This window comes from Colossoma macropomum, unplaced genomic scaffold (genome assembly GCF_904425465.1).
Source record: "Colossoma macropomum unplaced genomic scaffold, Colossoma_macropomum, whole genome shotgun sequence".
Lineage (NCBI taxonomy): Eukaryota > Metazoa > Chordata > Actinopteri > Characiformes > Serrasalmidae > Colossoma > Colossoma macropomum.
Window position 1 is genome coordinate 37,695,308 of NW_023494800.1, and position 15,110 is coordinate 37,710,417.

The 15,110-nt window shown below is 37.7% G+C and overlaps 1 pseudogene; it reads left to right on the plus strand.

Moving 5' to 3' along the window:
• Positions 1-245: 245 nt before the first annotated feature.
• Positions 246-7,990, plus strand: LOC118819768 (annotated as a pseudogene).
• Positions 7,991-15,110: the final 7,120 nt, after the last annotated feature.

Here is a 15,110-nt window from a genome sequence, read left to right on the forward strand (position 1 = left end):
TCATGTAGGTGTGGCCTGTACAAATACTATAGTGAACACTGGTCATAGGTGATATATTTTTTACTATGGCAAAAGTAAGTGTGCACATTGTGATGGTCTCCTTTTGGAACAGGAGGTGCTACTTCAAGACACTGTCACCTCTACCACTAGAGGCACTGCATGCACAGCTACATGTACACTATGTTTGTCTTCGGTGCAGAAAAAGATTTAGAACACATCCAGTTCTCCATCCACATAATGTGTCCATGGAGCAAGACTCTTACCAACCAGCAGATGATACCCTGCACAAAGTCTTAGAGAAGCACAAAAACAGCATGAAGAAAAAGTATGAGACCTTATTTGAGGCAATCAAAATGCCAGAGAACAAAACACTCCTGAACAGGATTTACACACAGCTCTATATCATAGAGGGAGAGAGTGAAGGGGTGAATGAAGAACATGAGGTTTTACAGAAGGAGAATATACCCAGAAAAAACCTACAAGACACTCCAATCAACTGCTTAGATATCTTTAAACCTCTACAAGGTCCTAAAGGAGAAACAGAAGAGGAGAACATTGGAGCTGGGATGGCTAAAGGTCTTATGCTAAACATATACTAGAAGACTTTGAAAAGACTTTTGAAAGACTAAAGTCTGACACCCTCTCACATCTAAAGACAGTGTCGCGTTTTTTAGTCACAGACTATGATTTTGCAAAGACTAGGAATCTTGCAGTGTCACTATTTACAAGACTGCAACTAGATTTTTGAGATTATTCCCCATCATGCACCTGGTGGAAATTTACAAGCAGATAAACGCTTTTCCTTCCACTCTATGGTGGTACAGATGGGAAGATACGCTGGCTGGGTGTGTAAAGATCTGGGGCTCAGATTAGTTCACTATAGAACTGTATACTCTGACAGATCATCACCCAGAATCTTTTAATTAACCTGTAAAATGTGCAGTTACTTTTTAAATTTGATATAAAGATTTACACATCAACACTACATGCAGCGATTCAGCATTGTCGACTGGGTGTCATGAACTAAACCATAAGAAACAAACAAACAAAATAAGAAACCAGTGTAACAGAAAATAGAAAAAATAGAAAACAATTGATGATTCTTCAATAATGGCATTCTTAAAGTCCTCTGCACATTTCCTTACCTGTTACAGGCTCAGTGAACCTGCAATATTAAAACTGTCAGTTTACATTTTAAGTTATTATGATTATTGTATTGAATTGCCGTTTTTTACAGAGATTTCAGGCAGTCATGCCTGCATTCTCTCTCTCTCTCTCTCTCTCTCTGTATCACGCCGTGCGCCTGCGCTCGCCCGCAAGCACTCATGCGCGCCCCTGGCGTGTCACTATTTGCATGAGCCAAGACTTAAAACTTACGATAATATTAAACACGGTTGATTTTGTCGCAGCGTCAAGACGGCAAAAAGACTGACTTAAGACCTCCATCTTGACCACCTTATACCAAACGATCGAGATGAAGCGAGCGTGACGCGACTCTAACAAGAGTCTCCTGATTTTATTCCGACATGGATATTTGTTTGCGACAGTGAAATCGCTTGAAAAGTCGTTTGGTGTAAGGCCGGCATTAGATACATAGAACAAAAAGAAGACAAAAAGCTCAGAGCTGTTCTGACTAAAGGCATCGCTGGCATTGGAAAAACTGTCTCTGTGCAGAAGTTCATTCTGGACTGGGCTGAAGGAAAAGCCAATCAGGATGTAGAGCTCATGATTGTGCTTCCGTTCCGGGAGCTGAACCTGATTAAAGATGATCAATACAGTCTTCATGGACTTCTGTGTGACTTCCATCCTGAGCTCAAAGATCTGGACCCAAAGATTTATGATCAGATCAAAGCTGTGTTTATATTTGATGGTCTGGATGAAAGCAGAATTCCACTGAACTTTAAACAGTGTGAGAAAGTATCTGACATCACCATGACATCATCAGTGGGAGTGCTGATGACAAACCTCATCAAAGGAGAGCTGCTTCCCTCAGCTCTGATCTGGATAACCTCACGACCAGCAGCAGCCAATCAGATCCCTCCTAAATACATCAACCATGTGACAGAAATTCAGTGATTCAGTGACCCACAGAAAGAGGAGTACTTCAGGAATTGGATCAGTGATGAAGACCAAGCCCAGAGAATCATCTCCCACATTAAGACAGCGAGGAGCCTCCACATCATGTGTCACATTCCAGTCTTCTGCTGGATCTCAGCCACGGTTCTTCAGCAAATCATGAAACAGCATCAAACAGAAATCCCTAAAACTCTGACTGAAATGTACTCACGCTTCCTGATCACTCAGACCAACATGAAGAACTAGAAGTATGAGGAGAAAGACGAGAGAGACCCAAAGAACCTGCTGGAGTCCAACAGAACTGTTCTTCTGAAACTGGCTGAACTGGCTTTCAAACAGCTGATGAAGGGCAATGTGATGTTCTATGAAGAGGACCTGAGAGAGAGCAACATCAATGTCACTGGGTATTCTGGGATTTTCACTGAGATCTTAAGGGAGGAATGTGTGCTTCGCCAGAGGAAGGTGTACTGCTTTGTTCATCTGAGTTTTCAGGAGTTCCTGGCTGCTGTCTACGTTTATCACTGCTTTGAGAGCAAGAACATTAGAGCACTGGTGTTTCTCATACCAGAATATAGAGAGAATCCTGAGGAAGTTTCACTTCCATTTTTCAAACCATGGTCCAGAAAATGGTCTGAGAATGTTTCACTGGATGAGCTGCTAAAGGGAGTGGTGGATAAAGCTGTTGAGAGTCAGAATGGACACCTGGATCTTTTCCTCCATTTCCTGCTGGGCCTTTCACTGGAGTCAAATCAGAGACGCCTACAGGGCTTACTGACATGCATACAGAGCAGTTCAGAGAAAACTATAGAGTACATCAAGGAATTGGAAGGAAGGATATCAACAATATCCATTCTCGATGGATGGATCTCTTTCTACTGAGAGGTCCATCAATCTTTTTCTCTGTTTGTCTGAAATGAATGACCAGTCTCTCTCCAGAGAGCTTCAGAACTATCTAAAATCAAATAAACACTCAGAAGAGAAGCTATCACCTAGATGAAGTATCAGGTTATGAACATCTAATGTGCTTATTTCTAAATTCAAATACAAAGTGGAATATGGAGAATAATGTTACTCTTGTACCATCTGTTGTATTTACCCCATCTTTATAGACTAGATCCCTGTAATCTCACCACTAACTCCTGTGAGAAACTAGCATCAACTCTACAATCAGCAAACTGCCCCCTGAAAGAGTTAGATTCAGGAGTGGAGCTGCTCTCTGCTGGACTGAGGAGTTCACACAGTAAACTGGAGATACTTAGGTGAGCTCTCTGTGAATTCACTGTAGAAGCCATAAAAAACAAATAATAACAGAAATATCCTGCTATAACATATTATGAAATGTAGAAATACACTAAAAGATGTAAGATGCTGTCCAAACAAAATACTATGCTTTTTTCTATTTCCAGAAATGCTCCTTGTAGTCTATTGTAATTCTGAATTTGATATTATATCATAACTTATCCTGATAGTTGTGGCAGTTACATATCTGTGCTGCTAAACAGCTAGTGTGTAGATAAAAGGAAAAGACTATGGCTCAAGAGGACTCAAAGACTCAAAAGGATAACCCATCCTCCTCTGGTCGACACCAGTTAGCAACAAAAACAGCAAAGAATAAGCTTTTGTATACAGGATCACTATGAACATTTGGTGTACTCAATATTATGAAATATAGAAATACACTAAACGATGGAAGATGCTGTCCAAACAACATACTATGCTTTTTTTTCAGAAATGCTTCTTTCAGTCTATTGTTATTCTGAATTTAATATTATATCATAACTTATCCTGTTAGTACAAATCTGTGCTGCTAAACAGCTAGTGTGTAGATAAAGAGAAAAGACAGTGGCAAAGACAATCACTATGAACATTTTATGTACTTATTTCTAAATGTTAATACAAAGTGGGACACTGAGGATAATGTCACACTTCTTCAGTTTCCCTGATTAAACTGTACCATGTGCTGTATTTTCTCTGCATTTACAGAGTAGCTTGCTGTAATCTTACCACAGACTCCTGTGAGAAACTAGCATCTGCTCTACAATCAGCAAACTGTCTTTTGAAAGAGCAGGACCTCAGTAACAATGACCTGCAGAATTCGGGAGTGGAGCCAATCTCTGCTGTACTTAAGAGTTCTCATTGTAAACTGGAGATACTCAGGTAAACTTTCTGTGAATAAATTTTTTAATGGAAAAGGTTAGCTTTAATTAAGTATTAATAATTAAATACATAAATATACAGAAATGCATTTTTGTAGTGTGTCTAAATAAAATGCTACATTAAATGTAATATCTGTTTGTAGATTAGCTGTCTGTAATTTTGAGGAAAAGGGTTGTGAAAATTTGGGTTCAGCACTTCATTCAGCACTCCTTGAAAGAGCTAGACCTCAGTAACAATGATCTGCAGGATTCAGGAGTGGAGCTGCTCTCAGCTGGGCTGAAGAGGTCACAATGTAAACTGGAGGTACTCAGATGAGATTCTTAAGAATTAGATCCTAAATGTTAAGCTCTGATGTTCACTGATATTTGATATGAAGAGACAATGAGGTAGACTTATTCAGTTCAGTTAGTGAGAGTGTGAAAAGGAAGATTTTAAAAACCATTCCTAGTCGAGGCCGTTTCTTTCCATGCGGTACACGCAGTCGCTTAGGGCCCCTGAGCCACTAGGGGGTCCAATGAATATGTAGGTTTTCTATGTATTTTGGGGCAAAATCTGAGGCAGTCACAGGTGGTTCATACAAGTTAGAGATGTGTCATGGACATATCAAATTTAAGATGAAACAAACAGAAATAAAAGGGAGACTGTAATAATAATACCAGTGAAAAATTATCATCAGTTAGATTTAGTTTTTTTGTTTGTTTTCTACTCGGGGTATTAGGCTAACTAATGAATACTGACTACATAAACAAGGCTTCATTTGGTTCAACAGTAAAGTATTTTGGACTAATATTTATTAAAACCTATTGGACTGGCAACAATAAGTTGATTTAAGAACAAAAAGGACATAATTGATGACTTGAAATATTTTGAAAAACAGGATGCACATGCCACTTAAACTCATATTATTATTATTGTTGTTGTTGTTGTTGTTGTTGTTATTATTATTATTATTATAAGCTGTGCTGGTTCATGTTCATGTATGTTGAAATAAGGTAATTTTTATATCCATTAATTAGCCTTGCTACATATAGTGGCTGTAATGTACTCACCATCATTCTCCATCCATTCAACTACGCCGTGCTACATATTTCCTTTTACCTCCAAATTTTTGTAGTCAACATGTTGTTTGTCATATAAACTCTTATCCTCTGCTACAAGAAATGTGAGTTCTGTCACCATCCTAATGGACATTTGTTTGGGCTGCAACCATGACAACAGAGCTCTGACTGGTCTGTCTGATTTTAACGCATCTATACAGCACCAAAAATAGAGAAAGCTCTGATTTAAAAATGTATGCAGCAGTGAGATTATTCTTTGTCTTTCATGTGAAAAACAGCGTTAATATATGTGTGTTTGTTTTCAAAACTTGACATGACTTTTTTTTCTATCCATAAAAATCAGATTTGTTTTGAATAGGCCTTCAGTGTTGCTTTATTTGAACAAAATAAAATGGTGCCAATATTTTTGGCTGCATCTGTATGTATGTGCTTTGTCTCTGTGTAAATGTTCTCTGCCTTCTTTTCCTTCCCTTCTGCAGATTGTCTGGGTGTATGGTTACAAATGAAGGCTGTTCTTCTCTGGCTTCAGCTCTGAAATCAAACCTCTCCCACCTGAGAGAACTGGATCTGACCTATAATCACCCAGGAGAGTCTGGAGTGAAGCTGCTCTCTGATCTACTGAAGGATCCACAGTGTAAACTGGAGAAACTACAGTGAGTATCTAGTACACTAACCCTAAATATATTTGCTTTTCAGTAACCATCTTCATTAGACACAGATAGTTTACCGCTGCTACACTAACCCTGAATGTATTTACTGTTTTATTTATTTCTTTGTATGCTGATTAAAGCTACATTAACTGTGAGAACAGTTTATTTACCATTTAATAATTAATTATCTTCTTTTTCTGATGTAGTATACTGTTAGACTAACCCTTAATATATGTACTGTTCAGTAATGATGTTCTTTGTTCTTTATCATATACAGAAAGTTTACTGCTACATTAACCCTGAATACTATATATACATATATATATATATATATATATATATATATATATATATATATATATATATATATATATATATTAGGGCTGGGCGATAAAAAGATAACGATAATTATCGCGATATAACTTTTCCTCGACAGAGCGATATGACGTGTTCGATATAATACACCACTCTCACACCTCCACGTTCAGCGAAAGCCTTGGTGGCGTTTTCTACTGCAAGGAAAGCGACACTACTGTGCTGTCGCCAGGAGAGGGTGCACTTACGAGTTTTTTGACATGATTAGAGAGGGAGGGGGCCACGAGTAAGATGAGTCTTTAGCAACGGCTGAAACGCGGAGTTATACATTCCCTGTTTGAGCGGAGCGACAGGTGATCTGTTCTCCTGTGAGGCATTGGAGAGCGGGAGAGCACTATCTTTCCAGGCTAGCCGTTTTTAGCAGCTGGCTAACTTAAAGCAGCGCTTCGTCACTGCACGACACAGTGAATTAATGATACTGTAGATCAAACATGACACAGAAGCACCGCTTTCAGTTTAAACATACCTAAAAGGAGGACTCTGTTTGTCTGGTGTTGATATTTTGCGGTTCACCCCTTAAACTACCACAATTGACTATCCAGTCGTTGCTAGCTGGTGTCTGAATACTGTGATGTCATGTGTAGCGGGGTAGCCGAGCGCTCGGCACCAGCTAGAAATAATCTGTTTTCTTTCTTAAATTATGACTATTACAAAAATAGCCATGCTTTTCCAGCTGGTAAAAACAGCTCAGCAGAGACTTTCTCCCACTCTCCCATGACAGATCTGTGAAATGTTCCACTGGTTGGTGAGTGTTTGTCGTGTTCAGACCATAAAGAATAGTTTAAAACAGCAATTAACCACCCAGGAACAAAAATCAGCCTTCAAACTTGAAAGAAATAATGATTTGACATTTATTGCGATATGTATCGATATCGAACAATATAAATTTTGTTTATCGTGATAACATTTTTGGCCATATCGCCCAGCTCTAATATATATATATATATATATATATATATATATATATATATATATATATATATATAGTTCAATGGAGTTTACATTTATTTCTTCTTCAGAGTGGAATATGGAGGGAAGATCAGAATGAAACCAGGACGAAAGAAATGTAAGACACTCTCTCTCTCTCTCTCTCTCTAGTTGTGTCTCCTATAATCTGTGTGTGTGTGTACAGATGCCTGTTGCCTCAATCTGGACCCAAACACAGCACACACACGCCTCTGTCTGTCTGAGGGGAACAGAAAGGTACAGAGCATGGAAGAGGATCAGCCATATTTGGATCATCCAGACAGATTTGATTACTATTATCAGGTTCTGAGTGTGGAGAGTCTGACTGGACGCTGTTACTGGGAGGCTGAGTGGACAGGGAGGCAGGCTGATATCGCCATGACATACAGAGGTATCAGGAGGAAAGGGCGCAATGAGGAGTGTTGGTTTGAATTCAGTGATCAGTCCTGGATTCTGTACTGCTCTGATAACAGTTACTCTGTGTGGCACAATAGTAAGAAAATGAATGTCCTTGCCCCTACCTCCGGGTCCAACAGAATAGGAGTGTATCTGGACTGGGCAGCTGGTGCTCTGTCCTTCTACAGTGTCTCACCTAGCACACACACACTGACCCAGCTACACACATTCCACGCCACATTTACTGAGCCCCTCTACGCTGGGTTTGGAGTCGATTCTAATTCCTCTTTGTATATGTGTGAGGTAGAATAGTCTCTTAACACGGTTTGGGGTTTGGGCCAATGCCTGGTCAGCATGTGTGTATTTAACAGGCTTAGTGATGAAAAGTATAAAACTGATAGAGGAGTACGAGATGTGTGTAAATAATCAAATTGTGTTGTTTACACTAAGTAAGGTCAGATGCACAATGTTTTCTGAACTATAATCACGCTGTGATGTATCACACCCATCTGTATGTCATAGAGTTGGCCTGAGAAGCAGTTACAGACCAGTAATTGTACTTGAATTCTCATTCTCAAAATCACTCTTTAAAGTAGTAATATTTACATTTCATAATTAACCATAATCTTAACTATGTCTGTATAGTTCATTCTTAAATACTATACTTCTCTATTTGTAAAAAAATAGTTGCACATATATACATCCTTTTTTACAAAGTTTTGAAGATGCTGTGAGACAGTTGTGCTGTAAAATTATGTCAGATAAGGTGACAGATAAGTCTGGCTGGATTTTTACTGATTTATATAAGGAATAATATGGAAGTAACTTCAAGACATGACTCTTTTGAAATAGTTGTTTAGTGATGTGTTCTCAAAGTCTTTTTACCCGGTTTATTGATGGATTGTTAATATTCCATTGCTTAATTGGAAGTAGTGTTGTAGTCAAGAACAGTAGAGGCAAGTCTGAGTCATGACAGAGACCAGATTAAGATTAAGAAAAAGAAGGGATTTTTTTTAGAATTTATTGTACATCCATTATCATTCATTGTACATGCTTTATACTAATAAATAATATTAGACTTTATCATATATATTGTAAAATATAACTCTAAATAGTATATAGTGGTGCACTATGAAATCTGTTTTTTTCCTAAATTCCATTTAGATTTTTATTTATTTATTTTTTTCCCATTAGGATTTTTAGGTTTTTAGTTTTTTTCTTTAAGAAAATATACATTAGAACTACAATTACACAAACAGTGCACAATGGCACTTTTGTATTTATTGAAGTTGTCGCAATAAAATTTAGCTATAGCAGGAAGAGTCTAAAAGAAAGTTGTAGTACTGGTCTTCAGTACCTGTGAAAATAAAGAATTCACAGTTTTTCTCGATAGTACAAGAACTTTTTAAAGTTAATTTTTATGCCTCAAATTCCACAGTTCTGTCCATGTTCTCTGCATTGCACAAATCCCAGGGCCCTAATGCAGCCTAAAAAAATATGAACTGTCATTATACTTAGAGAAAGGAGATGAAGGCACTGCACTCATCTGGTCTCAATAACAATTTCTGAGTTCGCCTTATGCCGCGACTGAGACAAGATCGAGGCAAAATGATGTTGAGACTGTGACAAAACCGAGACTATCAGTTAATGATCTTGGGACCGGACTGGAATACTTGGAACTTGGAACTACTTGGTATTCCAAGTTTAATTCTATCACAAGTGCTTTAAACAAGAACTCTTGTTCAGGCTTGAGGACTTGGTAAGATATTTTTGTGTTTGTACTAAATCTGTATGTATTTAGGGCTATTCATATCTTTAAGGAATCAGCTAAACCATTTAGCTAGTCTGCTATCTTTGTTTATCTTAGTCTTTCTTTATCTCCTCGGCAGCTAAACGAGTGACTCAAGATCCGCTCAGCTTCTTCACTTGAATATCATACAACAGGCATAACTTTAGCCAAACAAATTAACATGTATTTGGCTATTTCTCTTTTTTAATGTTGATTGCCATTAAATATCTTCACTTATCTTGCTTCTGTCTTTCAAACACAAGGGGTGACATTGTGAAATCATAGTTTGGAGTGTGGCTGTGTTGAGCTAACGTTAGCTGGGTATGACAGATTTTTTTTATTCCTTAATATCATTTTTAATTTTTAAGTAGTTTTAAGTTGCATTTTTTCCTGATTTTATGATGAGATGTTTAACACAGTTTAAAAAGGCCTCTACATATGAAAACTGTCAAGAATCCACATGAGTTTTCTAGAATTCTGGTGGAGAAAACAACAATATAAACTTCTAAATATCAATAATTACAGAAAATAATAAGGATACCTACATAAAAAATAAATACTTGAGTATTCACTTTATTTGGGCCGTGCCTAGTGCACCAACATGTAAAAGGAACGTGCACAGTAGTGGTATAAGGAAACTGCCAACCATTACTAATTACTTGATACTATCACTGAGGAAAGTCCTCAGCGTAGTCTGACTTAAGACATGACAGACACTGGACATATACTCAGGACCAGCTATGTGTAATTGTTATTCTAAATGCTAATGTTGCCAGATTGTAGAGCTCTAATTTATTTTCTTTAGACACAGTCTAGTTCAGTGGATATATTGTTTTCACAACAAGTTTGTTTGCAAGTCTGCACCACAGTTTGGGTTTTTTTCACACTGACTATTTTTCATTTGGTTTGGTTGTTTTCCACACTGCAGTGACAAAAGTATACCAAATAATACATGCTGGTGCTCTTGTGTTCATTGATTGGTCAGATATTTGGCAGAGATGTGAGCGTCCCGTTACTTTCATGTTTGCCTCTATTAATTGATTTAAATTCTGTTCTGCATGAGACATGTATTACAATAACTGCAACAAAAAACCTTATGTGATCTGTACTTCTTTATGATTGATTGGTTTAATTATGCGTCAGTTTGAATTCAACCAAAAAGGGACACAGATGTTTGGCATATCAAAAAACATTCCGCAGTCCACATGACGAAATCAAATAATTCACTATTGCTCGTCCGCAGGGGCATCACCAGGCCAGTTTTTTGGGACTAAACCACCCCCCCACCCCCAATTCCTAGTGCTCTCTTTCTCTCTCTCTCTGTATCTATCTATGTACTAGGTAAGATTAAAGTAGTACTCACAACCAAACTCAGCCGTACATCCTGTTATGGCTCCAATAATGCTATCTTATAACCATTTTTTACTATCAACTTTGAATTATTTTTCTCGAGTATATATCCGTTCAAATCTTTATGTGCTGGTGACCTTTGCGTATTGATGAAACAAGCTAAAAAAAATACCATTTTTATGTTTTGTCTGTTGTATTTTCCATTTTATTGTTACAAAAGGAAAATGGAAAACAGAAAATGACAAAAGCTGAGAATCCATGAGGTAAATGCATGTTTTGCATGAAACAACCCGTTTTTGTTTTGTGGGACTAAAATGTTTTTTGTTATTTGATTTTCCAAAATGGGTATGGGGTAAACGGACTGCTAAAATAATTTGTTAAAAATAGTATATATACTATAAAAATTTATAGTTTTATTCAAGATGTTTGACATAGGGGAGTCGCCATTATCTTAGATGTGTGATGCATGTTGGGTGGGTGATGTCAAATGTTTGCACTGGAGGTAAATGCAATTGTTTTGGCCAGCAAAAGCAGTCCAAAATAGGAAAAAAAAAAATTAAATACAGTGCTACTTTAGGCAGATTTTACTTGTGATTTTTAAAGGTCAACAAAGAAACTTGTTGTGATGTTGGATATTCTCAGATTCACGCCTTGTCGAGTGGTTGGTCAGGAATCCTGGGTCTACCAAAATTAAGGACTGTGACTCCAAAGGTAAGTGCAAATACATCGATGTTTATTCAGTGAATTACAAACAGAAAAAAGCAAAACTGGAAGAAAATGAAATAAAACGAGTTCTATTTTTCTGTCATAGAACAAGTACGTAACAAGGTTCAGGACCTCAAACACCCATTATCTTGGTACACACTCTCTGCCCTGACTTAACCTCAGCAAAGGAACTTTTTTGCCTCAAGGTCGTGAGACCGAAAAAAGACTTCCTCCCAAACTCTTGTTTCAAATAATGAACCTCCCTGCTAGGCTGACCTCCCTGTGTATGACCTCCCTCCCTTGTTTTATGTGTACCTACACAAAAGGTAGGTACACATAAAACAATAATAAGGTAATTACTCCACACCATGTTTAAAACGGACATGTCATCAGATCTGTGCACATGTAACGGAGTTGAAATTAAACAGTTGATAAAATATTGAGTTTCACCAAAATGACTCCATTTTTGTAAGAAGGTTCAGAACAATTGTAAAAAGTTATTTATATTTTTCTAAAAAAGGTTATAATTATTTTTAGGGAGCTTTTCTTTTCTTGCTGTGACATCCCTGCAGACTGTGTCCCTCTGCTGCTGCCGTACCTCCATCAGACGAGTGAGAGCTCTGAGATGGACGGTGTGTAGCTGCTGTGGATTCTCATGAATATATAATTCAATTCAGGTCATATCGAGTTAAAAACTTTAAAACATTGTTCTAACACATTATATGAGCATGTGATAATTTTCTCAGTGTAGTTTTGATTATAAGTGCTATTATTGTCGAGTTATTGCTCAGACATGTGCTTCAGCTAACTGAGCCATGGTAGCGAAATAGCTAGCTAACACTCTCCCTTGGCAGCAAGGTTGCATTGTAAGAACTTCTCATTTCTTCTTATTTCATTTTTATATGTTCAGCTTGTGGGGTCTGCAGCCGTCTAAGGCAAGAGAAGATTAATACACTATAAAATCTGTTCCAGGTATGTGCTCCCTAGTCTGTTCCCTCCTAAAATGTGCAGTGCATTTTGCTGCTGCTAGCCACGCAGCGTTAATTGTTTTTTTTGGGTTTGTTCTGCAGTAAGTTCATTTTGTCGTGCTATAAGAAAAAAAACGCTTTCCTCTGTAATTTTGGAATTTTTATAATGTGAACAAACTATACGATCTCGTACATGTTATAGTAATGTGAAAAGTGCTCTTTTAAATGAAATACTGTAAGATCAGATGAGTGAGAGCTCTGAGATGGACGCTTGTGAGGTCTGCAGCTGTCTAAGGCAACAGAAGATTAATACACGATAAAATCTGTTCCAGAATAAACAGAGTGGAGAGCGAGCCCTTGTGTCCGACTGTTTGATGACCGAATAGTGGTCGTTACACACATTCTACAGGTAAGTATACTTTTACATGGCTAACATCAATAATGTTCTTCTTCCCTTTCCAGGTTTGCTGATGACAGGACCACCCCAATATGGTTGTGGGCCCTTACAACAAGAGGATTATTACCGTGCCAGCAGTTCCCCTAGGAGTCTCGACAGACCACATCACGAGGTAAGTACATTTATGAGAACATACTTTGCACGGTGTCACGCTGGTGATGAGCTGGAGCCTCTAGCTTCATCACACTTGTGTTAAACTTGACAGCTTTCCTGACAATAAGATGAGGACAATGCTCTAAACATGGTGTCTGTCACACAGAACTTCACGTGATGGTCAGGAATCAAATGCAAGTTTACTACAAACATAAACAGGGTAACAAAGCAAGGCCCGAAAGAACCCGAGTTACCAATCATACCAGAACAACAAAAAACAAGCAAAACATAGGAAATGGTTAAGGTTCACAAGGAGTACAAAGAACTTAGGATATATGTACTCCTCAAAATGGTAAACTAATGCATGGTAAACTAACATGCCTGAAGAGTTCATTATTAATAGGGCAGGTTATGTCAATAGTACAGCACTGATGTGCACTGTGAATTGTGGGCCAACATAGAAATGTGTTGGCACCAGAAGAAAACCGAACTACAGTGAATTTGGAAAAGGATGGAGTCCTTACACTTACCTTGTTACTCCGGTAGGTCATTGTGTCCACCTCTCTTTTTCTCTCTATATTGCGAACCTCTATTCTGGCTCCTAAACTCTGTAATAGAGTTCCAGACAGTATTAAAAATGCAAGCTTGATAAGTGTTTATGGATCCAAATTAAAATCATATTTGTTCAGGCTAGCATATTTCAGTGTATTTCATTGTATTGTGTCTCTTTTTCTTGTATAATGTACTTTTGCCCTCATTTCATTTGAATTTCTTCTTATTTTACTGTGAGGGGTGCTCAGAGATTTGGCTACTAAAAGGAATATGAATACAGATTATTTGTAAATGTATTATTATATAGAGCTGATGTTTGCAGTCATATTTGTGTAAAATTGGCGTTTAAAATGTCTTCTAATAAAAGCCAATGAGTTTTCTGAACCGGAATCTGTTTTATAATTTTTTTTGCTTTTTGCCAGTTGAGCTCTTCACACCTCCTGTGCTGATTAAAACTATTTCTTCAGGAATACTCTGACCAGCTGTGTTACTTTTAGAGGATATTTGATTTTCTTATGTCGGGATCAGGCAACATGAATTCAGCCCAATTTTGACATGATTTTGTAGCAGCCAACAACTTCCAGCATTGGGAATTATGAACAGACTTTGTAGCATGACATAATCAAACAACAGCGATGTGGCATCTGGGACACCTCATGACACCCCAAAAAAGTCTAGCATGTCAGAATTTTTTGGATTTTCCTGCTTAGTTTGACATCTCCTACGACGCCCTCCTTTACTTTAACCTATATGCTGACAGAGAGTTGTCTGGAGCACACATGTAAACTCAGTGAAGGGAAAGGGGGATGCTGCTATTGCAGCTGTCAGGAGGAACAAAGCAGAGGAAAGGTTCTCTGTGGCAACAGAACCAAATGTACGTTGCAGATGTACATTGCTGCATTATGGAGTTATAGCTAATGGAAATCTGAAGTCTGCAAGCCTACTTTACTGCTTATATGGCAGTGAGCAAAGATTGCTATCGCTAACGTTAGAAAAAAGCACTGGATGAATGGTCATTAAACCCTGTAAAATCCAGATTTACTATTTTGTTATTCATGTTAAAGTGTAGCATTCAACAACTACTGTGAATTAACTGTGTAACTACTCTGGAAATGGATCTTATGTGTAAGTTATGTCGATACGGACCACCCACAGTTCCTTGGAGTTTAAGGGGTTGCATTTAGGAGAATTTCACCTTTTGTTTCAACAGCTATTGAGAGATGATTTATTGAATGATTGCTATAGAATTTTGTATAGATCCAAAGCACACTGTCTGCTATGTAAAGTCATACATAGTCTGGAAATGGCAGCTATCTCACATTAATATTATATAAAAAAAAGTCACATTCTAGAGTTTAGTTAAACCATTTTATGTTAGTTATGCTGGGATACTTTTGCATGTATATTTATAGCTATTTAGGACTGTAAAATGTACCACCATGTCTATGGCTGCTGCCAGCTCTGTAAGTTCTTATTTTAATAATAAAATAGTTTCTGTTTGTATGCTGAAAATAATTC